This window comes from Callospermophilus lateralis, chromosome 4 (assembly GCF_048772815.1).
Source record: "Callospermophilus lateralis isolate mCalLat2 chromosome 4, mCalLat2.hap1, whole genome shotgun sequence".
NCBI classification, from domain to species: Eukaryota; Metazoa; Chordata; class Mammalia; order Rodentia; family Sciuridae; genus Callospermophilus; species Callospermophilus lateralis.
The window spans coordinates 91,284,308-91,310,047 of record NC_135308.1 but is presented as its reverse complement, the minus strand read 5'-3'; the positions used below and the strand labels follow the sequence as shown (position 1 = coordinate 91,310,047).

Below are 25,740 nucleotides of genomic sequence, written 5' to 3'. Positions count from 1 at the left end.
TACATGGAGATTCTCATGCTTCTAGTCTCTCCTTCTCTGTATTGCTTCCTCTCCATACACAATTTACAAACCCCAGATTGAGAGGTAGTACTTTAAATAGTTATGTTTATTTTTTTCTCCCCCTCACCTGCACCTCATCTTATCTTAGATGCAGCATGAAAAAAAAAAAAAAAAAAAGCGAGAGCAGCCAGGGTGGTTGGAAATAATCTAATTGCACCTTGTTTGGATTAGCTTGAAGCTCCGTGTGCAGGCTTTTTAATCCACTCATCAAGCAGATATGAACTCAGAGGAGATCAAGTCTTATTCAAAAAGAAAGAAAACAGGAGTTAAAGTTCACATCATTACCCATCAGGAGCAAAGAGAAGGAAAGAACAGGTTCTATTTACATGTTTATGTATACAACCTATTTATAGTTATTTACTATTTTTGCATCAGTTTTGGAAACATAGTAGTATTCTGAAAATAATGTACATGTGTTTTAAATTTTAGGATTTATTATAAAAGATTGAGGCATACTCGTATTTTTTTGTAGAACATTATAAATTTTCCTTAGTTACATATGCATATTTTGTTCATAGCTACTTCCCCTGTTTAAAAAATAAATCTGTTAATTAGGTGTATGTTTAAGTGAAAAGCCTTTGAGTGACGTGTAATTTAAAAATTTTTTTCAAAAGTTTACATTTATATTTTGGAGACATTAACTTCAAGATCTCAAGGTTTTTTTCCTGGAGCTCATAATTAAAAGATTAACCTGTAAAAATAAACATAAGTAGAATTGTTGACATGATTTAGAGTCTCCTTAATTTCTCATTTAAAGACACAAGTATTGATACTATTGTACTGTAATGATTGGAATACTTTCACAAGGGAATTAGACTATGAAGTGGCCAAACTCATTTAACTAGTTATTAATTAAAAAGATGACTAATATGAAACAAAACTACAAGAGAATAGTCCTAAAATTAAAGAAAGTAAAACGATTACTGTATATTCCTTTATAATTTTATCAGAAGACACTTTGAATTTTTAATCTGAGAAACTCAAAATTTAGTCCAGATAACTATTCAGTAGATTGTGGTTTTTCTAAAGTGAATTTTATCAGCCTCATTGTAAAGTCCCCTGCACCATCCCCTCTTCCTTTTAATCCATGTGTTTTTCAAAAAATCATTTTGACATGATTTTAGATTTATAGCAAAGTTACCTTAATAACCTTAATCCAACCCTGCTAATGTTAAAAACTTTTACAACCAGAGCCAGTGACCAAAACCAGGAAATTAATATTAATACAGTGCTGTTACTAAATATAGACTGTATTCTAACTCCAGTAGTTTTACCACTGTTATTTTTGTGATCCAAGTCACAATCTGGAATCCTATATCACATTTAGTCATATCTTCTTCTCCTATGTGTGACAGTTTGCCAGTCTTTCCTTGTCTTTTATGACCTTGACAACTTTGATTAAGTGCTGGTCAGTTATTTTCTACAATGTCTCTCAATTTGGGTTTTATTTCTCATGATTAGATTGAGGATACGCATTTTTGACCAGAAAGCCACAGAGGTGATGTGATTTTCTCAGAACATTAACCAGGGACCACACAGGATCTTTTCATTGGTGATATTAATCTTGATCAGCTGGGTAAGGTGCTGTCGCATTTTTCCACTATAAATTTACTATTTTCCACATTGAATTAATAAATATCTTGGTGAAAATACTGTGAGACTCTGCAAGCAAAGACTGTGAGACTCTGCAAAGTTCTTCTTGAACTTTTTCCCATTGATTTTAGTACCCATTAGTGGCTCTTGTTTGCAGCAATTATTATTAGAGTATTCTGATGATAATTTGCATTTCCTCCCTTTTATATTTATTTGAAAATTCATTGTGAAGAAGAGCTATTCCTTCTTCCTTGTTTACTGATTATTACATTCCATGGTTGATTTTCATCATCCATAAATTTTATTAATTCCACCAATGTGGATTGCTAAATATTTATTTTATAGTTTATGATCTAATAATATATTACTTCATCGCTGAAATTGTTTCATTTTTGGCTACTGGAAACTTACCAGGTTGACTCCCATGTCCTTCTCAGGTGCCTCTATCCTTTTTCTGTCACTGTCTTATTTTCTGGCCTTATGAGATGTTCCAGCTCCTCCCTCTGCCCTGCCCATCAGGGTAGGGAATCAGCCATTTCTTCAAGGAACCCACTTGGTTATGGCCACATACCATTGGAAATATTTAGAAACTAAGATCTTGCCCCATGGGAGAGTAGTATTTGGAAACCAAGATCTTGCCCCATCAACTTATGAAAAAGAACTACGATTTTAGAAAGAAATAGTAAATCAATCAATCAGAGCATTTAGAGGTGTGTGGCTATAGCCAGGAAGGCGGTTTCTGAGTATTATCTCTCGGGAGCCCATGGGAGGTGGAATGTTCTTTTCAGAATGCGAAGAGATTGAAGAGCATTACATCTGTCTTTTCCCTAAGATAGCCTCCAAGTGTTTGAAATTATCTTTACTTTTTAGAAACAATCTTTTTTTTTTTTTTTTCCATTTACCATGTTACTAAGAATTACACTGGGACAGTGAGGAAATGATTTGTTTTGCTCCCTCTTAAAAGTACGAAACGGAACAAAAGCAAAAGTGAAATATCTATTAAAATGCATGCTTCTGTTGAAAGTCCTGTACATTCATGTTTGGGGTGTGAGAAAAATCAAGCTCATTCCTTTACTGTTCCTGTCCTTGTTGGTCCCTGTTGAAGTCGTACAGCAGTGTGTGTTATCTGGCCCCTCTCCTGGTTCCTGGTCTCCCACAAGTAAGTGGGCATGTTGGTAGAAAATAATGCAGACACAACAAGATCACAACCTTAGTGCTAAAACTGCTCTTAATGAGGTGCTGTGTATGAATTAATTAAATTAGTTGGCCCCTCATGGGGTAAGCTCTGTTTAGTGTGTGGTTGCCTAATTTATGAGGATAAAATTATGGTACAGTCTCTGCCTTGCTTGTTTTCATCAAAGAGATGGGCTAATTTGTAATGAAACTTTATCAATCAGATCATGCATGCGGTTGTCCACCCTCCAAGCTCTGAGTAATGAACGTAGGCTGTTGGAGGCTTTCACAGGGCACATCCTGTTGCTGCCGAGGGGGAGGGTGCACTGACTATAGATTGATTATGAGGCCAGTTGTTTCTTTTCTAGCAACTAGATAACCAACTTTTCTGCTTTCTGTTTCTTGGCATGTTTATGGCTTTATGTTTATCTTTCTTTTTTATAGGAGGTATGAATTCAAAGTGGAAAGTGTATAAAAATGCTGGTTTATATTTGTTTGGGAGAAACCAAAAATTGTGTGTTTCGTATTGGAACAGCGGTAGCTAAGAACTCTCAACAATGGGTGAAGGAATAATAGTACAACCGGCAGAGAAATGGAGAGTTTTTGAAAGGCAATATTCTTCAATGTTGGGAAAGTAATGAAAGGTCAAAATGAAGCTCAATAGAAAAGCCATTATGAAAGGAAGGGGGGGAATTTGGCTTTTATGTTGCTGTCAGGATTTGGGATTTGTTTTCTTTTTATTCTGACAAAACTCTTTTGGGGTGTGTTTTTTTCTGTTCAATTCAAACAGTTTATACAAGTGTTATTTTAAACTTCCTTGTGTTTACATCATCATGTCTTTTGAAAAGAAACTTTTTTTTTTCCTCCCTTCAATTTTATCTGGGAATTTTTAAGGACAGAGCCACTGTTTCCAAGGCGCGCGCGCGCGCACACACACACACACACACACACGTACATGCATTCATGTGAATATTTCGATTTTCTCTGATTGAGAAATAAGGACAGGATGATTCAAGGGCACTTTGTAAAGGACTTCGTTAAAAGTGAATATTGTTTCCATGTATATAGGTGATTATGTTGAAAATTTATATGACTTCTAGTCACTGATTACTTTGGAAAACACTCACCACAGAAAGATATTTTACAAATATAAGAGTGACATAAAGCTCCACGTCAGGCAGCAAGTCAGTGGCAGAACTGGATTTAGAATTTCGAGTTCTGACTTCTGTCCTGTCATCAGGCCACTAATCTGCTTGATTTTCTCAAAGAATTTGAGGCCTGAGGAGAGAAGATGCCAGAGACTTATTTCCAAAGAGATGAGTCACACTGGGTGGTTTGATAGAATAAAATCTGTGTTTATTTTGCAAAGGGCTTTTGAACAGATATTAGAGAAAGAAATTTCATCATTATGTTCAACTTTATACTTCATAGCATTGTACTTTCTGTTCCAATAGTTAACAGCACTAAGTTCATGGTTCTTCTCTTTCTGTTCTCTCCTGGGATTTTTCTATTTAAAAAAACAAAAAGGCAGATCTTTTTTGTGTTTTATCAGATGGACTTAAAAATGTTACTAGTATCCTTTGCCTGGATTATTAAATTGGTCTGTAATCTTTCCAGTGCTGGGCTTTGCCTCTGTCATTTCCTTGCTTCAAAACATTCTGTGGCTCCCCGCTGCCCACAGAATTCTTCCTGGTGATACTGAAAACTCTCCATGATGTTAGCTCCATCGAGTCTTCCTCCGCTGGATGAGTACCAGGCACACTGAGCTATTATTCCATCTTTTCTGAGCTTGTGTTCCTCCAGGTTTCTCTCCTATATGTATTTGCTCCTGCATTTCCTTTCCTTGTAGGGCCCATAGCATCCATCCCTGAATTGAATTGCCACATTACTTTCAAAGTTCATATTTCATGCTGTTGTCTTGTGAAACTTGTCTTGCCCAGAAGATGCAAGAAAATATTTAATCATCCCCCCAACATTTATTTAGCACCTATGTGTCTTGAAGCATTCTGGGGCTGTTGATGACCATGATAGATAAAAGAACACAGCTCAGTCTCAAGGGCTTTGCTATCTGGTTGAGGATGGGAGATCTGAAATAAACAAGTAAATAAAAATCTAAAAATACTTAAATTCTGATGGTAATAACATGTTGTGATTACAGTTGGGGAACTATGGTAGAATCATCTTGGGGTGATGGGAGGGGAACTGACCGAGGTTCGATGGAATGAGTCAGGGTTAGCCTCTGTGAGAACATATTTTTGGGCTCTAACTGAATGAAAGGAAGGAAGCAGCCATGGGAAAGAAGATCTGGAGGGGAAGGGGAGGCAAGTACAAAGGCCCTGTGACAGAGACATTTGGTGAGTTTTAAGAATAAGAGGAAGGTCAAGTCTCTGCAACCAGTGAGCCAACAGAGGAGTAGTGAGATGCCTTGGGAGAGGTGGACAGACCCCTGATGGTGGAGGGATTTGTGAACCAACATAAAATGGGTTGGTTTCAAACTCTTGGTAGAGATTCAGGCAGAAAAGTGTAATGATCGCATTCTTTACATTCCATTTACTTTCTTCCACTCATTTGCATAGTCCCTGTTAAGCGATGGGTTATAAACTCTAGTTGGGTAGGACTTACGTATCAGTCAGCTTCATTCCTGGATTGACAGCAGTCAGTAAATATCTGTCAGATTGCTAAATGAATAAAGCAGTGGGGATTCTGAAAATTTATTATGATAGATATTTAGAATTGATATCTTACTGAAGCAGATAGTTAAGATGGTATTTTGCTCTTTGTTGGTGGCTGTGCTCTTCAAGGAAAAAAAATAGGTTGAAAGAGCATGGGTCTAGGATCACAGGGGCAGTGTTGCCCAATGGTGAAGGGTGTGCAGTCGAGAACCAGATTATCTGTTTTGGAATCCCAGCTCTGTCACTGGCTTGCCTGATCTTTGAAAATTTAATTAGTCTCTCTTAGCCTTGTTTCTTATCAGTAAAATGGTGAAACTAATATCATTTACTTTTTTTAGTCTGCCATGGGTTTTAACTGAAACCACCCATGTAGAACACTGAGTACGATGCTTGGCATGGCAAACACCCAGTAAATCCCCCCAAACTCCCACAAAGGCACACTACAGCATTACTATTGGAAAGTTCCTGTTGAAATTATTTTGGTCTAGGATATCTTGACTTCCTTGCCCATTCTACAGAGGATTTTGGAATAATTATGTAAGAATAATAGTAAAAAAAATACTTAGTTTATGAAAGACAGACATATTCAAGGAAAAACTCTTGCTTCTTTTTTTTTAACTTATGACAGATGAGAAATAAATCTTCAATAAGTGATATTTAGGTGAGATACAGCCATACGGTGAACACTAACAATCTAAATCTCATTAATCTTCTTTCATAATCAATTGAACTGTAAAATTATTTGTCTGCAAAACCAGAGCCAGGCTTGAGCCCTGATTGGGCCATGTGCTGTAACGTCTGTCATTTTATGTTTTTTAAGTTTACCCTGCAGCACTATTAACAGCTCTCAGCGTCTTTGCTGAAGGACTCTGTTATAGGTGAGTCATTTTCTAGCAGGACATTTCAATGTCATAACATACCCCATGCTTGGTGGCACTGGTGGAAACCTCAAATAGTGGGGAGATGAGCTTTTGTGCCTTGGGAAGAAGCCATTAAACTTGTACAATCATAAAGAGCAAGGTATAAAGTCATAAATTCCGCCTGTGTTCTTTAACCAAATTATGTTGTAGAAGTTTGATTTCAGGCAGGGTCAGATTACATAAATGCATTCTTTGGATGCTCTTTTCTTTTATGATCATTAATACACTGAAAATTTGGATTGGAAAATATGGTATAAACGAACGGTGGAATTTAGAGTGGAGTCCTTTGAGGGTGTGGTTTATTGTTCCTTCTCCAACTCTTAAATAATTCTGAACACTTTAACCAGCCAAATAGAAAAATCCCTCAAGGCTTTTTGTACAGTTGTTTTGTTTCTTTCCTGCTGCTCCCAGTAACATTACATAAGTTACCTGGAAATTGCGCAGCTTGGGTGCCCTGAGCCAGACAAGTCAAAATACCTGGAATTCTTACTTGTTCAGACATTAGAGTGGTGCCGGGTAATTTGGGGAAGATAAGGAAGAATCTAGTGGAAGTGTTATAATTTTATGCTTAAAATTTAAATTTACCAATGACATTTTAAAGTTAACGACACTTTCTCTAATTTTTTTTTTTTTTTTTCATATCGTCAAAGCCAAAAAGGACAGAGGCAAACTGTCTCATCAGGGATTTGTAGCCCCGTTTGACTTTTCAAAAAGTTTGAGTAAACTTTAAGTAACCTCTTGATGTTCTGGCATTACTCTTCTTTGTAGGCATTTTTGCTTGTGTAGGAGTTGCTTGAAAATGAGCAGAAGTTGTAGTTATTAAAGTTCTGGAATCTACCCCCCCCAACAACACCCCCTGAGACAAGGAATATGGAGACTACTGTTCTTCAACTGGTTATGAGACTAAACTGTTTCAGATTCATTGATTCTTGAATAGTTTAGCTCATTGTGGCATAGTGAAAGGAATTTTTGTCACAGAATAAAGAAGTTATAGAATCACTTTATATTTATTCTTAATGTAGTTTGAGTATCTAGAGTGATTTTTAACACTTAGAAATTACTCAGAATCAAAAATCCCAACCTCATCTCTGTCTTTAGTAGGGAAGGACTCTTGGAATTTAGCTCTAGATGTGGGTCTGCATTCCTTACCCCACCACATCCTCCCCCACCATTATTATTCTTTCAATTTTTCTTCTCAAATATACACTTTCTTTGGTTTCATTTGTTAATAAGTAGTTACTCATACATAGTTCAGTTTTCAATGTTGGTGTGTCGAAAGACACTTTACAACTGAAAATCTCTTTAATCAAACCCATGAACCTGCACCAGAATTGGTTCTTATCTTTTTGATGTTGTTTTGGAAACTGCTCTGAAAGTAACTATTGTGCTTGAGTGTTCACGTCAACCGAGTATAAAAATCAGCGTCTAGATTTATTACTGGTTGATATTCTTTAATGGAACCTTGTTAAATTCTCTGAAATCAAGGTTCTGAGGACCATTTGTGAATTATTTTTTTCTGAATAAGTTATTTAGAATTTTATCTACCTTTGGGCTCATTTATAGTTCTAAGTGCAGGAAAAAGAATAAGAACTAGAAGGTTTCCAATTTTCCCTTCAAGTCCTCTGATTCCACGATACTTCATACTGGCTTCCTTTGACTGAACTAAGTTCTCACTGTGCTGGAAACATGTCTTGCATTTGCCCACAGCAGACACTCAGTAAGAAGTCGAAGAATGACTAAGTCAGCTACTTCATTACTTATAGCTGAATGAAGCAAGAACTAAATTTCACCATTTCTTGGAGAAATACCCAGTGATAGCTAGGTGTCCTTAATTTGACAATAGTTCATTGGTAACAAGGTATACTTTAGCTCTTCTGTTAATTTTATAGCAAAAGTGGCTCTAGATAGTAGGTGAACAAGTACTGCAAGTTGCCATGCTATTAGGATATCAGAGAATAAAATTACTTTAAAGGCCAAAATGATATAAGATTCAATAATCAATTCCAACACTAATAGAACTTCAATATTACATATTTGGAGTTAAATATGTTAAATTCTGTAAATAATTCATTCTTTTATTTTTTGGTATTTTTATTATACTGCTAGAAAAAGAATGATGATTATTTCAGCTGTAATAACTTTTCTTTTAATCTAGTAGTTATGTTTTATAGAAAATTGTGGCCCACCAGAACTATCTCATCAGAGACTTCTCTTCTACTTAGAATGATATACATTGCACTGTAAGATTCCACCGTTGATGATACGACATCATTTTTTCCCTGGAAATTTACTATTTCCAGGTAAGAGTTAAGGTGGAAAAAAGTTGGGAGATTTCAATTTTAATTCACAATCAGCTGCTTCTTTAAGGTGTGATTTCAAATGTTTCCAGAGGTTTTCCCATGTCTTTGTTTCTCCCATAAACTATGATAATAATCACCTGTGCTATCTGTTTCATACTGTTGTTGTGAGGATAAAATGAGATAATAAATGTGAAGCACTTTGAAATTTTCAAAGGTATTATTATCCTTTGTGTTGGATGGTCTGAATTAGAAAACACTCAGTTTCTTGCTTTGGCAACTGATCTTCAGGGAGCAGTAAACCCATCAGGTCTGGTGATTATCTTGCCTTTTATACTTTATAGGTTCAACAGGAGCTATTCATATTTTCTTATATCCCTGCCTAGTTCTAGCTGCTGGGTGGGTGTGGGTTTGTGGATATGTAACCGTATGGGGTTACTCTGTATGTTCTGTGCATCAGTATGATTCACTCAGATATTTTTTTCTTTAAAGTCAGCAAATCCTGACATTATTTCCACCATGGGTAGGGAATTTCAATTCATATCATTATTTCTAATGAACTGTCTACTTTGCAAATCTTTCACATCACTTAATACATTCTACAGTTGAGGAAGTTATTAATGATACAAGTACTTCTGCTTTTAAAAAGGGTTTCATCATTATTGATGCTGACTTTTAAAAAACAAATGTTTTATTTTAAAGAGTTTTAGAATTAGAGAAAAGTTACAGTACAAAGAGTTCCCACATACTCCTTATCTAGTTTCTTCTATTATGAAATCTTACAATAGTATGATATATCACTTACTATCATTAGTGGTTTGGTTCTAATAATTAATGTTAGCTAAATTCAATACTTCATTCTGATTTTCTTAGTTTTTCTTTACTTTTTTTTTTCCTGTGCCAAGATCCCATATTACATTTACTATTATGTCTCTTAAGCTTCTTTTGATTGACAGCTTTTCGGACTTTCTTTTTTCTTGGTGATCTTAACAGTGTTGAGTACTGCAGACACTGACTTTAAATAAATTTCAAGTTTACTCATAGGAAGAAAATGATCAGCACCTCACTCACATACCCACAAGTAAACCCCTATAGTACGAAAAGGACATCATTTATTGGGTGTTTTAAAGTAAGCAAACAACACAATATCCAAACCTTTTGGCAGACCAATTCATAAAGATGATAAGGGGATTGAATACTGGAAAAGGTTATGTTATGATATCAAATGTGCTCATGACAATTAAAAAGACTTTATTTAGTGAAGATGAATGGGTAAATAAGTCATCAGAAGGCCTGGAGGCTGCTCTTCATATATATTTGAATTTTCTTATTTAACTATTCTTTCAAAATACATAAAATTTCTTAAAATTCTTAAAATACCTTTAATATATAAATAAAATTTCAACCTCTTAAACCTAGCACATGAGGCCTTGCCTATAGCAATAAATCTAAAGTATTTGGCAGCCCATTCTTTCATAAAAGGCCAATTTTCATCATAAGTATCAAGAACAAATACCTAAGTATCACTTGTAGACTCTGAGAAGTGATTCAGGTATGGTGACATTATTTAGCATCACTCACCAATGATAAGATGGCCTTAAGTGTTTATTATAACCCTGAGCCTCTGTTTCTATTAATACTTGATAGGATTGAGCCATTGACTTTTCAAAGCAACTTACTGAAGTTTATGAAATGATTACTTTTCATCATTTCATGATCATTACTGGTCTCATACCTTATGGCCTAGACTCTTCCCCTCGCTTACTTGTAATGGTCTAGTTTTTCTAAACTTCCCAAGATAGATGTATTATAGTATGATATTTGTGTTAATTCAGTCAAAATATTTCGTTTAGGGGAATACAGTTGTTGTCCTTGCCTCAAACCAAAGGTCATTTCGGGAATTTTTTGTTTATTTGTCTTTTTTTTTTTTTTTGGTAAAAGGATTGAACCCAGGGCACTTAACCACTGAGCCACATCTCCAGTCATTTTTTGTTGTTGTTGTTTTGAGAGAGGGTCTCGCTGAATTGCTGAGGGTCATTTTGAACTTATGATCCTCTTGCCTCAGCCTCCTGAGTGCTGGAATTACAGGAGTGCTTCACCACACCCAGCCTTTTCAGGCAGTTTTAAAGCTGGGGAATGAGGCAGTCAGTAAGAGGCATCTCCTATATAGCCTGACTTTGAGATAGCAGACTCAGCCTCTGTTGGGGATGTTGAGCTAGCTTGTTGTGGTCATTGGTCTACGTGGACTTGGAATCAGGAAGCCAGTCTGAATGCACAAGGCTCACAGGCAAATATGAAGAGGAGACAAATGGCAGTGTTTCCTTCTTCTTTTGATTTGTTTGAATGAGGTTACCAACCTTAAGGAGTTCATTAAACCCCAAATTGGGGGAGCATGTGTGTGTGCTCATAGTTCTCACTTTCACCAAAGCTGTTTATACTTCATGGCCTCAAAGTAATAAAATGGAGTGAAAATCTTGGGTTCTTAATTCGGCAAGTGTATTTGGAGCATGTGGTGACTTGTAGGCTTATAGTTTACCTTAAAAAAAAAAAAAAATGCTGCTAGGCGTGTGAAGTAGCAAATCCCTACAATAGCAAAAGGCAAAGCATTATCTTTTGCCATGAGGAAAAACAGTCCAGAAAGGTAGACTGAGTTCTACTTTGTACATACTTTTCTTTTTGCTTTTGAATTTCAGTTTATTTAATATTATTTGATTTTTATATTTTTGATTTATCTTTACCTATCCCTTAAGTTCCAAATTTTCTATGAAAATAAGCCTGTCTTCTGTAGAAAGCATAGAGTCTGACATTTTCGTTAATCCAATCTGAGAGTCCTTGTCATCCAATACTGGAGTTCAGCGCACTCATACTTCTCACAGTCTCCAATAGATTTGATTTCATGTCATGCCGCAGTCCGGCTGCAGCAGAATATCTGGGGGGTGACGAATAACTTATGTATCTTGATGCAGCAGGAATGGAAGCCGTTTATTGTAGAATCAGAGCGGTATTTAAACATTTTACACAGCTTATCTAATTAGCATAAAATAGATACAGCAGTCAACCAATAAGGAATCTCCACACTTAATGGCTTGCTTTTGTTACTTCACAAACCACTCCCTCTGGCATTTGGCCAGGTGCCATCTAGACTTGTTTACAGACTTTAACATTTCTCTGGCAAAATAACAGGTGCCAATCTGACTTGTTTACAGACCTTAACAATGTCATATCTTTCTCCTTTTTATTTTGCTATTTTATTTTGCTGTTTTGTATTTTGCTATTTTATTGTATCCATTGTCTGTGGTTTTCTTTTTTTAAATTAATTGATTTTATTTTTTTAATACACAACAGTGGAATACATTACAATTCTTGTTACATATATAGAGCACAATTTTTCATATCTTTGTATATAAAGTATGTTCATGCCAATTCATGTCTTTATTTATACATGTACTTTGGTTTTTTTTACATACTTTGAGAGGAGCATTAATTTCAGTGGGCTGCTTTGATTTGAAATGTGAGCCCAATATTATCAGAACTACTTACATCCATTCTTTTTTCCCTTCATCAGCCCTCTATCACTTATTCACCTTTATGGTTTCCTGTATTAGTCAATCAAATATGCTTTAGTTACTTCAGAGGATTTTCATGCAGAGGACTTTTAAAAGCCTGATTCCAATATAATTTCTAACATCCAAAACCCATAATTTCTCATTGTGCCTTGCTTGAGAATTTTCTTTTAACCAAACACACTAGTGTGGGACTCTACTGAACTTTTGGTGATGGGTGTGGGAGGCATGTTCAGGACTATCCTGATTAGTATAATAGAGGAGGCTAAAATACCCTGGCAAAGTCTGTCCTAAGAAGAGTGGGCTCTTGGGCCCTTCCCAGAAAGCATGTTTTAGGTACTGCCACAGGCAGCCAAAATTTCCATGTAAGGGCCCAATTCAAGTCAGAGTTACAGATCAGTTGCCTTGGGTTTTACCACAAATGTAAATCACAGAACCCACCACACAGAGTCATCTGTAATTTCCCCATTAACTAGTTCCTTCACTCTAAGTGCACACAAGCCAGCGTGAATGGCTACCACCCAGGCAGCCACTCTGGCATGGAGAGAGAAGGAAAAGAAGAGAGATGTTGAGGGTGGGTGGGTTGGTTGGTTGGTAGGTCTATCTTGGTTGGCTTTGGGATGAAAGGAATGGGGTTAAGCTTATCTTACCTCTTATTTTGAATGTGGCAGCTCTTTTGGTATTTTGTTATTTTTAAAATCTGTTTTGAAGAGGTGGGTATCATTTTTAGCCATGTGCTTCAGAAACTTGGTACTAATGTTTAAGTTAAAATAGGAATCAAGGAATCATGCTTCCAGTAACAGTTACCAAATGAGCAATAGACAATAAAAAGGAAATGAGAGAGTTTCTCCATGCCCACTTTGGATATTTATATGGATTTCGGAGTTCTTCATGCGCCTCCAACCCACCCACACAACACCATTAAAAAAATATGGTGTGTATCAAATACAGCCTGAATTTCCATGAAAGCATTCCAAAAGAAACTATGAGCTTCCCCTGTAACCAATTTTTCCTGAATTTTCCTGTGTAAGTGGAAAAAAAAATGCTGTTTGGGTTTCAGCCACACTTGGGCACACTGGCTTCATACCTGTTTCAAAATGTTTTTGCATAGTACTCCTTCATCTTTTAAGAAAATGCTTTGTTAAAAAAAAAAAAAAAGCAACAGGCTAATTTATTTAATAGTAAGTAGAAGGGAAACAATGTTAAAAATACTGCAAAATCAATTTATCTCCTCCCGCCTTGAATGTTCAATGCCCATCTTGGGAACAGTTTTGGGAAATTAAAAGGCAAAATTCCAAGAAACAATTCTTCTTTAATTAAGAACTCCATACAACCTCAAACTAGATCTGAATTTGTTCTAGATGCTCTGAGTGTTTTTCTTCCTTTCCATATTGATAGAGTATATAATTCAAAGAAAGCCAAATAATTAAATAAATAATGATCTGTCGTCTATTCATTTCAGTGGCCAAATGGGACTAGGCAGCAGGCTGAATGTGTTGAATTCCCCCCTGAACTTCAGAAAGACTTGTGAACCCAAAAGAGGGTCCATGTTAGGGCATCTGTGTTAATTTTGCCTTTTGTTTGTTTCTTTTTTTAAAATTTTTTAATTTAATTTATTTTTTTTTAGTTGTAGATGGACACAAGACCTTTATTTGATTTATTTATTTTTTTGTGGTGCTGAAGATTGAACCCAGTGCCTAACATGCTAGGCAAGTGTTCTACCACTGAGCTACAACTCCAGACCTTGCCTTTTGTTATGGGGGGCAGTACTGAATGAACTTGAAACTAGATGTCTTTTTATCACATTAGAAGTTAGATAATATTTTCTGTGCATTATTCTTTTTAGGTAGAAATCCCAGTGTGTAGTTAGTAAAGCTTCAAGGAGAAAAAAATCAGCCCCAGTAGATACATCAAGAAAATGAGAGAGGAGCTAGGATTGTGGCTCACTGGTAGAGCACTCGCCTACTATGCATGGGGCATTGGGTTCAATCCTCAACACCACATAAATGTAAAATAAAGACATTGTATCCACCTAAAACTAAACAATAAATATTAAAAAATTTTTTAAAAAGAAAGAAAGTGAGAAGCCTACATACCACCAGAGACCTCTCTGCAGGAAAAAAAGTGTGCTTGCCCCCTTCCTAGGGAATATGGCCAACTTATCACCTGAAAATGGTAAATGTTAACTGGATAGATGTGTCCAAGATGACAACTTTTCACCACTTGACAATTCTAGATTTCACTTGAGTTAACTAGAGGCAAGAATTCCTACACACTCCAGCTATTTGCAAACATGAAATATTTTTTTGGGGGGTGCATTTTGGTGAAATGGCCAGCAACCTCAGATGTAGACCTTATCTCCTTTTCTTTGTATTTTTTTTTCCTTTTGTACCCTTAATCTGAAAGTGGTAGGTATGTTCCATCGAAGTCTTGGTCCTCTGCCAGGCATGGTCCTGGGTGACTGAACAGCCTTCCGCCAGCCTCCTTGGACCCGGGGAAATGGAAGCAGCTCCCCCCTCCATCAAACAGATGTTTACCACGTGCTTCTCGCTCTCATACATGCTCTTTCTCACTTGGCAGAGGTAGAATTGGAAACTTGCCCTTCCCCAGTCTAATATGAACTTTGATACCTGACTCTGAGAGTTGAACAAGTCCACGGAGGTCAACAAGAAGGAGATGATTCTGATTTCTCAACCAGATTCTTTTAGGAAAAGGGAGTCGAGGTTGCTGAAAATCAGAGTGCAAACATCACTACTCTCCTCTAAGAGATTTGGACGTTTGTGTTGGCACAAAAAGGTCACTTGAGGCCTGGGGGGTTTCACATTGTTCCTTTAAGTTAGACCTTCAATGCAAACTATTTTCAACACTTGCCATGAAGAACAAATGACCTTTAGTTACTTGCCCAGAAGACAAATGGTACATTAACACAATAAATATAGTTTGCTGGGACCTCATGCCTTCCTGGCTTTAACTTGCTGCTAGAATATTTTTAAAAAAAGGAATCTCTGAAATCCGTAACATGTTAAAATCAACTTACTTTATTTTTTGGGTTTATGTATATCTTATGATAATGTTGCTTCATGTTAATCACCTCATAGCACCTACATATTTTAGAACATGTTCAGAATAATCTGGAATTGATTATTTAGAGTGGATAGACTTCTTAAAAGAGGTCTGAGTAAGAATGGGCTTGGGATTACAGTTGGATTTTAAGATGTTGACAGGTCTTACAGCAAAATAGATAACAAGATATTAAATATCTTCAAAATTAAATGCAGGAATAATGGGCTTTCCAGAGAGAGGGATATGCTATGCAGGAGCACAGATTGTGATAATACTTAACTTTAGATGAGTTTTAGAGCCAAGTGCGGAGGCACAACCCTGTAATCCCAGAGACTCAGGAGGCTGAGTCAGGAGGATTGAGAGTTCAAAGCCAGCCTCAGCAAAATTTGAGGCACTTAGCAACTCAGTGAGACCCTGTCTCTAAATAAAATACAAAATAGGGCTGAGGCTGTGGCTCAGCGGTTGAGTGCCCCTGATTTCAATCCCCGGTACCAAAAAAAAAGAAGAAGGAAGGAATGGAGGAAGGTTGGAAGGGAGGAAGAAAGGAAGATGAGTCTTAATTGGAATTCTTTATAAAGAAAATTTTGATTTTCAAATTTCAAAACACTAAGTTTTGAAGGCAAGTCAAAAAGCTTTTCCTACTACTCCTGCAGTTTGTATCTTAAATGTCCCCCAAAGGCTAGTGTTTTAAAGACTTTGTCCCCACTAATAAGCACAATCAGGAACTTATGAAACCCTTAAGAGGTAGGAATCAGTGGAAGGAAGTGAGTTCACCCAAGGCATGCCCTTGAAAAATATTCTCTCTCTCTCTCTCTCTCTCTCTCTCTCTCTCTCTCTCTCTCTCTCTCTCTCTCTCTTCCTTCCTGCTCTCTAGTGGCTGTCAGGAAGTGAGCAGCTTTACTCTGCCATGTGTTTGCCTCACCAATGGCACCCCAAATATGGAGTCAAGTGACCATGAAGTGAAATCCTTGAAACTATGAACCAAAATAAACCTTTCCTCCTTTAAAAAAAATTAAATGCAGGAATTCTAGTCAGATCTAGCTGCAGATTTAGGGATATTATAGATCTTTTTGTAACATGTTCATAAGACATGCATTGTATCTTGGAAATTGGCAATCTGATGCAACAAATAAATAATAGAACCTGGACTACAGTATATATAAGGAGCTGAGGAATTTTTTTAACCTTAAGAAAAAGCAAACATTTTAAGTCATGTTAGAATAGATCCATGACGAATCATTCATTATCTGCATTATTTTTTTTAAGTACACATCCTATGACTGTTCAACAAACTAAAAACTAAATATTTTAGTTTTGCTTCAGGGAAATAAGACTCATTTAGTTTTCTTTTACTGTGTTTTAATTGGGAGATAAAGACGTCCCCAATCCTGCTATGGATGAAGGATGAGAGCTGAGCTCTTATCTTCTGTTCCCTGGGTAGGGAATGTATTGAATCCTAATGTCTTCCCGAGTCTAAAACTCCATTAAAAGTTTTCATCTTTGGAAAAGAGAGGACACTGGCTACTGTGCACCTGGCGGGCAGAGGTACTTATTCTTCTCCTGGCAGTTGCTTCTTAGTAGAAATCATGTTGGTGACAGCTGATTGGAATGGGATCCAGAATTAAGTATATGCTGTCTTTCCTTGAGAGAAGATCTCCAGAAGTTGAATGTCAGAGGTAATTTTTGTTACTCTGGAATAACTCCTTGTTTTAAATGGAACATTAAGGAGGATTTTAGCTTGCATATTTTGTAAACGAGGAAATGGGCTATGTAAAATATTCAAAGAATTATTAGGGAAACATTTGATCTTCCTTTTGCAAATTTAGCTTTCTTGTATACCTGACTTATGAACTTTAATGAATATTTATAGAATATTCTGTGTTAAGGAGATCATATAGATATGATGATATATATGATATACACAAATAGATTGCTTATAGTATTTACTTATTGATTTTTATAAAAGAAATGTGGATGATATTTAGTTATTTAGAGAATATAGGTTAGATTTTGAAAAAGTTAATATTTATAAAGAAACTTTCTAAATTTTTAAAATTTAAATTCATTTTTATATTAATAAGAGACATAAATCATTTTGTTCTAATTCTAGATTATTTGGAAACCTACAGTGTTTTCAAGAAATAGTTCATGGACTTTCTTACTGGTGGGATGTAGGTATGGTCAGTGATATGCTTTGTTCAACTTTTGTTTTTTAAATGGAGTTTGAAGTCAGAAGTTAACCTTTTTTTCTGGATGGCTTATAGGCAATTACATCCAGTTTTCATATATTTCCATTTATGCACTAAAACATCCTAGAAGAGGTTTTTTCACCTACCTGCCATTTCCCTTTCTTTCTTTATTAACAGCAACAACAAAACATGTGGTTGAGAATACATAGATGTTGTATGTGTAGATATCAGCAAAGTATTTATTAATGATTTGATAATGATATTGATAACTGTTATAAGAACTCTTGTAAATCAGAATGCTGGTTTACATGAGTTGTTATAATAGTGAGAACCTCCAATGTAATACCAAAGGGCTGGGTCCCTGATTGTGGTATATAACCAACCCTCTTGCATGAGCACCTTGGTGATAGGTGATCAAATTTAAAGAGCCTATCAAATTGGAGTAAATTAACAATATATTGGTTGATAGCATTGGGTTCAAATTCATCACAGCAGAATGGGATGGTATGTCATTGCTATTGGGATGAGTATAAAGTCTCTACTACACAAATGTGTTGAAGTGATTTCTTCCAGTTATAAGCTTAATGGTTTTGGAGGACTCAGCATGGGCTAGCATTGTCATATCATTAACATTGTTTGGGTTACTCCCAAACTTAACAGTGATGTTGGGTCACTTTAGTAGAAGTTAAACAACATAGAAAAGGAGCAGTAATACCCACACAGTGAAATTGTTCTAGCACATACTAAATGTCTTATTTTTAACTGTTGTTAAGTAACACCTTTAAAAGATGACAGAGAATGGATACCAGAATATTGAGGGGACTTGAGGAAGACTTAGGAGAAGAAGGGTCCAGGTACATACATAAGTTTTCTTAGATTTCTTTCTTATATAGTTATAATATGAGAGTCAAGTGTGGGCATAAAGGAATGAACATCAGATTGAAGTAGGCTTTCATTGGGAATGATGGACCTCCTGGACACATTCCTCTGGCACTGAATGAATTACTTATTGGGATGTTAGAGAAGAAAGTCACACATCTGATTATGGTGGGACCAGGTTACTTCTAAGCCTTGTTTCAGTTCTGAGATTCTTGAGTTTTGCTTTATCTTTTGGAAGGTATATGGGTTGGCAGCTATTCTATATGTTATATTGTATCTCAAAACATATTTACAAAAATTGAAAAGGGCTGCAAAAAAATATTGTAAGCAGGTGTGTGGTGAATGCATATGCTACCTAGTGGATGACTTATAAAAGTATTAGAATAACAGTGGCTTGAAAGGCCTGCATGCTTGTGACAAGTGGGGAAAGGAAGGCAAGCATTTCAGGGTTGTGGGGAGGAATGAGAAAAGCATTTTTAATCTTATTGTACAAAGAGAGCTTAGTGTGGGAAAGCATAAAATACTTACCAATTATTGATGTGTGTTATATAACCGATTATGTTTTTCCTAGGGCTTTTTACATACAATATAACTAGTTATTACAAGAAACAGGAAGGGTTCTTGCACTGATACACATTTTACAGATTAAAATAAGAAGCCAAGTTCAGAATGCTTACCACATAGAAAGCCCATGGCAGAGACAAAGAAGTGAAGGCTCTCTGGTCCGGTCTCTTTCTACTGTACCACCATGGCCAGCTAGCCGGGCTGGCTACCTGAGCTGGGTTTACAAGAGCTGGCTACATCAGTAACTAAGAAAATGGTGAAGGCAGTATGCAACACACAGAAATACCTTTTGCTTGTAGGAATTAGAGACGGCTCTCGACCTTAAGGGTCTGTTGGAAAGGGAGAGCGAGCATTCCCCGAACTCTCTTTTTTACTGAGGAGAGCTGCTTGATAGAACTTTCCATCCAAAAAAGGTAAAAGGGTACTATTACAAAAGAATGAGGAGGGAGCCCACTCCCATTGGGTAACGCCCACTCCCAGAGCATCCCTCCCCTGCCAAACAGAGGTGAGGTCTACCTGCTTTCATGCACAGGGGAAGCCAGTTCTACACCTCCATTGATCAAGGTTAAGGGTGCTCAGCTCCTATGTGGCAGCTCCCAACATATCACCATAACATCTTACTAACAATTTGTTTGGACAATTCCATGCTTTTAATGCCAATTCCTAGCTACTCATATCCTAATCAGAGCTACTGGTAAAGTCATTTTTTAATAGCCTTCAAGATTGAAATTTTGATTATGAGGGATAGAAAAATTTTGGAATTGTTCATATAATTTGAAGCCAAGAACCACCCAAATGTTATTTTAATTATCTGGCCTATGTTCTCATTATTATTTGTTGGAATGTGGCATTCACATTTTTCTGTCTTCATTCTGCTGTGATATATTATTAGTGTTCTGTTGAATAACTTGTGTTTACTTCCTTTTACTGTTTCGCTTGAACCTGTGTCAAATATTTTGTGCAGGCCATTTCCCCAATACCTAAATACTCTTATTCCTTCCTCTATCTATCGTCAGAATCTTCTGAATTCTCCCTTAAATTCCAGTTCCTGAACCTACTTCAGATCTTTCTATTCCTCAAAGTTTCTCATCTCTCAGAATACAAAAATATTTATTTTTCATACATTTTAAAAATAATGTTCAATAAAGCCCTTTTCATTTTTTTTTTATCATTTGAGTATGTTTTATTTTTACTTCCAGATTTAAACTGTTTGGATTTAGCCTTATGCAGAGCAGTGGATTGAGAAGAATGCAAGTTAATTATGTCTAAAATAATTTTGGTGGGAAAAGGTCCTGAAAGTTCACTGGAAAATGATTTTGGAAATCTTTTGGACACAATGGTTTTCTAAAGGGAAACAAGGGCTGTTTGTTATGATGCATGTACAAAGTTAATTCCCACTGGGAAAATGCAGTTCAGTTTCTTTAAGAGAATTGTTTTATCACAGGCATTCTGCCGGAGTAGAAACTCCCTGCACACATGGACATCGCAGATCCTCCATAGTCTAAAGGTCTGAAGGCACTCAGCTGTGATTTATTTTTTCCTAGAAGAAAGAAGCAACAAATGTAGTGTTCCTAATTAATATGATTTAAAACATTGTCAGCTAGCCAAAACCAAGGTGATTCAAGATTATCTCCAATAAGGCATTTTACTTCTGTATCTCATTTTTAATTCAAGAAAATATGGTCCTTACCCTCAAGAAGTTTATAATCTTTTGAATTGAAATGAAGAGGAGGGGGGAACTCTAGTAAAATGCTACCTTCCTACTGAGCCAAATGGAAACAATCAGGGACATGCAACAAAAAAGATTAATGAGTTGAGGGGATTGACTTATGAGAAAAGATTAGAAGAACTAAATATACATGGCTAGGCTAAATGAGTCCTATGGTAGGAGACATGATAAATAGCCAAATTTACTCCTTTGTAAGGCTTTTGAGACCAAGGACCATCCATACAAGCAAAATGATGTTTATCAATAATATAAACTTTGCAAATTTCTTGCAGCACTTTTAAGTCAGCAACATATACAACCTTGAAACGCAGTGGACAATGCAAATACAATTCATCTCTGCTTTTGCGGAGTAATCTATATCGGATTCAGCACAAATTCCTTTTTTAGAAAGTGAATTATTTTGAAAAAATAATTTAAGAAGAGCACTTTGAGGACTTCATGCATTGTTTGGAGCAGAACTAATGAAGAAAATGCAAAAGATTTTTTATAAAATGAGTCTGTGCAGTTTGTGATAGGAAAAATGCTTAGGAAACTAACTGATATCCAATTTAGGGTTACCTGGGACCTAAGTGTTTAGTGGTTCATGTGAAAAAGTAGTTTATTTAGGTGTTAACACCTTAAGTCCTGAACCAAGAAAGATAAAACGACCTATGAAGGCAGGTAACTGTAAGGGAGGCTGAGACTAGTGTCGTTCCTGTTTCCTTAAGACAAAGGGATCCCTCCGTCCTTGCAAACAGGAAAGATGGTAGAGATGGACTATTTTGGTTCAGTCCTGATTAAGAAGACTGCCCTCATGATTAACACCTTATCTGAGAGGAAAACTTACTGTGCACTTCAATCACTGAATTAAAGCACCAAAGGTGGAGGATACCCAAAACAAGGTTTAGTTTCTGTGGTGAGTGATTCAAAAAAGCCTATTAGAACTTTCACTGAAAGAGAAATTTGCTGTAGGGATAATGCTAATTTACCTTGTGTCTTCACTTTCCAGAAGAAGTTTGCATGTTATTCTTTTGTTTTGGGTAAAAGAAAATGAAACATCTTCAACAGATAGTTATATTTTTGAAGACTAAAAAAGTCTAATGCTTTTTCAAGGAAACTTGGGGCATCTATTTAAATGTCTCTCTCATTGCTCAACAAAATGAAGAAATAACTATCATTGTAATGGAATCTGAGTCCTCCTAAAAATTGTTTTGGCTCTATATTTTCACTGCAGTTTTCTGTATTTTTACTTTAGCTGCTACACTGGGGTAGTGCTGGTGGGAAAATACATTTTTATATGAATATTTATACTTACATATATTACTTATATATATTGCATATATATTTATATATGCATGCCTGGGAACAGACATATTTATTTGATTTTCCATTAAACAATAAATATAGACATAAGTAACGAGTATCAATGAGCTCTAGAACAACCTTTTATTCATAATATTGTTCCTATAAAATTTTCAGTGAGCGTGCTTGTTTCAGTAATCCACATTTATGTGGTCTTCTCTGCTCTGGTGGTCCTTTAAAGACACATTTTACACAATTAAAAGTAGTATCATAACATCAAATATGTGAAAAGTTATTATGGAATACGAAACTACTGTAATATCTACTTTATGGATATGCTTGTTTTGTAAATATATGGTTTGTGGAAGGGTTGGGCAGTTCGGAATAGAATTTCCATGAAAAGGTGTGAATGGTTTCTTTAGGAGCTCTGGCTTTGTCTTCATGCTGGTGCGTATGGGCACGTGGAATAGTAATAGTGGGGAGATTGTCATTTCTGGTAATGTTGAGTGTCAGCATTTCAAAGACTGAAAAATATATGAGTAAAATTGTTCTTAATATGTTATCATTGCTGAATGAAAGCTGTCCTGATTTCCCCATTCTTTCCTCTGGGGAGTTATACTTATCTTTCATTCTGTGTCAGGAGAAACTGTCATTTAAGGGCAATTTCTGTTCCTATGCTGGCATATTTCTCTTGTTTATGTTCTTTCTTTTCCCATATGGGAATCTTTTTCAGGGTGTGTGTGTACAGTTTATCCATGCATAAATGACAGCACTAGCTGCCGCTTCCTGTGGGTAGGGGTGGTGTAGAATGGACTGAGGGGAGGGCCGAGTCCCTGTAATGTCTGAAGTTAAAGATAATTCTTCTACTCATGTGTTTTGTTTTTATACTTATAATCTTTCATCCTACATGACTTTTGATGACGGTATTAACTACTATGATTGTGAATAATCAGTTCTCCCAGATGACATTAGACAGGTTTGTCAAAAGGATTTTTTCCCCCCAATGCTGGGGGTTGAATCCAGAACCTTCACATGAATAGGAAAGGGCTCTAGCACTGAGCCACATCCCAGTCCTCTCAAAGCATATTCTAAGAATCAATTTTAAAATATTGCAGAACTGAGCAAAATGTCAGTCCCATACTAGCTGATAATCCACACTGTACTGAGATCCTTGAGGGTAGAAGCAAGCCCAGGGTAGAGGAAGCAGCTGGCACCATGGTTCAGCATTCAGGCTCTAGGGCCAGACCTCCCCTGTCTACATTCCTCCTGTGGATCCTTTCAGGTGGGGGAACTGGGGCATGTTAGTTTCATCTTTATAGCTCATTTTCCCTCTTCTGAATTATGTCGCTTTCAGAATTAAATGAGTTAATACTAAGTTCTTAGAATTCTGCCTATACATATTGGTTGTCCAATAAGCAGTAGCTATTATGATTTTTAAATGAACTTTCCAGCACCAAGAACAGACTTATCACATATCAAGTAATTCCACAGTAAGTAAATGTATACAAAGTTGAATAAATACTTGGGTATCCTTTAATATTTCTCACTGTAAAATTTTACAGCACCTTTTCACTGAATGTATCTTTATGGAAATCATACTATAAACAAGTATTTCTTTAAGCACTGCAGAGTTAGAGATCCACAACCCATACTCTCTAAGAAGTCTATGGTCTTGAATGAGTTGTCATTCCATTCTAAGAATGGAAGGCAAATATTGCAGTGTACTGAAAAAGCTCTTAATTTACAGCTTTATAGGAGAGTAACTTTTCCTCTTTGAAGAAAATAATGAGAAGTACAAACAGGAAGATGCAGATGTGTTCTTTGGTTATTTTAATAGATAAATGGAAATATTTATCTATTAAATATTGCTGGGTACTCATTGTTATTAACATGGTATTTTATATCAAATACAAGACACTTTAAATAGGGCTAAGGTTTTATGATAAGGGAAAGAAGAAAATTCAAGACTAATTCTACCATTTTAATAGTAATTTTAAAATCTCTTTCAGTATACAACTGAAAACATTGTTTTGGGGGAAGTCACAAGATCTTGGTTCTGGATTCCCTAAGTTTAGGATAAATTTATTTTTAAAATATTCAATCAATTAGTTAATTCACTCATTCAGTCACTTTTGCTTCAACTGATGACTGATAATTGACCACTGCAGAATGTGTACTCCTAGGTCCTCGTTGAGTTCTCCAGAGCATCTCTGCTTTCACAAATTCTGTGATGAAGACTAGTTTATCTTTTAAGTTTGTGATGTGTTGTGAACCAGTGCTGTCATAAAACACAATAAGAACAAATTCAAAAAATGAAAACAAGATTCCATAGACACAACAGGACTGCATCAGATTATTGCGAATGTTTCCACGTCTGACTCCTGGGTGCTGTGCCCCTCTGCCACATGCCAGTAGCAAACAGCTCACAGAGCAGCAGTGTGCTTGAGACCACCCCTGGTGAAGCGCTGCCAGGCACGTTAGGTGCCATGGTACTGGCTCTCTTTCCTAGGAGATGATTGTGTGATTTTCTCTTCTGCTTCTAATTACAGTTTAGAATTAGCCTGTGGACTTTCCTCTAATAGACTTCTTTCTTTCAGTACTTTATGAAATGTGTCTCTCTCTTGCCGGGTACTCATTGTTCCAGTACATTGATAATACCCAAGATGGCCAGAGCCAAGAACACAGAGAGAGGTGATAGTGCAGGTCCCCACTATCACTTCAGAGTGTCTCTCACTCCTATCACACCACACTCATCACTCCCACGTTTACATTGGTTCACAAACATTTTGGGTGCTCTTACATTTTGCAAGACCCAGTGCCAGGTGCTGTGGACAAGGCAGTGAGTGAATAGCACATGGTTCCTGTCCTCAAGCTGCTTATGCTCTTAAAAGGGGAAGCAAGCGTTAGCCAGGTCCTGTTTAATGCATATTTAATGCACTACATTTTGAAACTCTCCCAGAAGTGGTATAAAGTAAGTGTTAACTTGCTAGTTTTATAGAATTAGAAAAGGAAAAAAAGTAGATACAAGACTATGCTTATGGCAATATAAATTAGTCTGTACAAAATTCTTGTTAATAATTTTTATAACCTTTAAAAATAATTTGAAACTATTATGTACTAATGTTTTAAATTTTCTTATAGATTACATATTTCCTATGACACGTATCAAGATTTAAGATGACATTTCGTTGGGTGTGTCATCTGGATGGAGTTATCCAGACTTGATTGAAAGGTACCAAATATAGACCACCAAGTTTCTCGATTTGTAAGCCAAGCCATTTTTGTTAGATAACAAGAGAGTATTGTTAAATAAGTCATTCTAGAAGGGATTCTGTGTGGTAAATCTTGTTAATCCAAGATCTACCTATTATTCTATGTGTGTGTGTGTGTGTGTGTGTGTGTATGAAAAAATAGGTATAAAAAACTCATTACTTTATTTCATGTTTAAAAGTGATCCTTCAAAATGGGTGATTTCACTTCTCATATCTATCTGATATCTTTCAAGCATTTACTCACTAAAAGATAAGAATTTATAGCACCCTTTATACAAATAAACTGTATTTATGTAAATATTTCTTTGACAGTTTAGTGTACTGTAAAATGGCCAAACTTCATTAGATAAATTTTTGCTTAATAAGAATTTTATCACGTGTTAAATGATTTTCTAGTTTTATTGAGCTTTGCTTGTTTTTCATCTTTTATATATCTACAAATGGCAAACTTTCAGATATGCTTGATATTAACTTCAGATTCACCA

At 36.1% G+C, this 25,740-nt stretch overlaps 1 protein-coding gene across 11 annotated transcripts in view; it reads left to right on the top strand.

Annotated features, from left to right (window-relative positions):
* Sox5 (SRY-box transcription factor 5) overlaps positions 1-25,740 on the top strand; it is a 967,314-nt gene that overhangs the window by 56,364 nt on the left and 885,210 nt on the right. The window contains exon 2 of one of the 11 annotated variants that reach the window (XM_076854201.1): positions 25,125-25,215. The exons of the other annotated variants lie outside the window; for them this stretch is intronic. The gene's annotated coding sequence lies outside the window, so the exon portion shown is untranslated. The remainder of the gene's footprint in view (positions 1-25,124; positions 25,216-25,740) is intronic. 11 annotated transcript variants of the gene reach the window in all.